The following is a 1,027-nucleotide window of genomic DNA, read 5'->3' on the forward strand; positions in this document are numbered from 1 at the left end:
CGAAGAGTTCCCATATAACTCCTCTCATCACACCACACAGTTTCTGTTATTATCATGTTACTTTAGCGTGGTGTATTTTGTACAATTAAGGAATGACACATTATTACTAGCTGAAGTCCAAACTAGTTTACATTAGCAGTCACTCTTTGTGTTGTAGAGTTGTATGGGTTTTACCTAATGCATAATGGAATGTCCAGCATTCCATTACATACAGAGTAGTTTCACTGCCATAAAAATCTCCTGTATTCTGTCTGCTCAACCTCTGCCCTCTTGCTTTCCCATTCTGAACTCCTGGTAGCCACTCAACTTTTTACTGTCTAAATAATTTTACCATTTCCAGAATGTCATATAGTTAGAATGATATAGTAAGTAGACTTTTCAGTCGGGTTTCTTTCACTTAAAATATGCATTTAAGATATCCTCATGACTTTTAGTGGCTTGATGGCTCATTTTTAAATAGATGGACAATATTCCATTGCATGGATATACACAGTCTGTTTATTCACTCATCTATTCTCATCTATTGAAGGACACTTGGTTGCTTCCAAGTGTTTGCAACTGTGAATAAAACTATAAACGTTTCATGCAGGCTTTTGTGCGAATATAAGTTTTCAAATCAATTGAGAAAATACCAAGGAGTGCAATCTCTCGATTGTATAGTAGAGACTAGTTTTAACTTTATTAGAAACTGCCACACTGTCTTCCAAAAGTGAATGCATAATTTTGCATTCTGACCAGCAATGAAAGAGAGTTCTTCTGCTCCATATCCTCTCCAGCATTAAGTGTTGCCAATGTTTTGGGTTTTGGTCATTGTGATATGTGTGTACCAGTACCTCATAATTTGCAATTTTATAATGACATCCGATGCCAGCTTTTTTGTACGCCTATTTGCCATAAGTATATTTTCTTTGGTAAGGTGTCTGTTCTACTTGTCCTGGAGTCTTTAATCTTCTGAAAAAGTAGAATGAGAAAACCAGACTTTCAAAGAATTCTGGGAAAGCCTTGTCAGGATGCCTCCGAGACCTGG

This window comes from Rhinolophus sinicus, linkage group LG01 (genome assembly GCF_036562045.2).
Source record: "Rhinolophus sinicus isolate RSC01 linkage group LG01, ASM3656204v1, whole genome shotgun sequence".
NCBI classification, from domain to species: domain Eukaryota; kingdom Metazoa; phylum Chordata; class Mammalia; order Chiroptera; family Rhinolophidae; genus Rhinolophus; species Rhinolophus sinicus.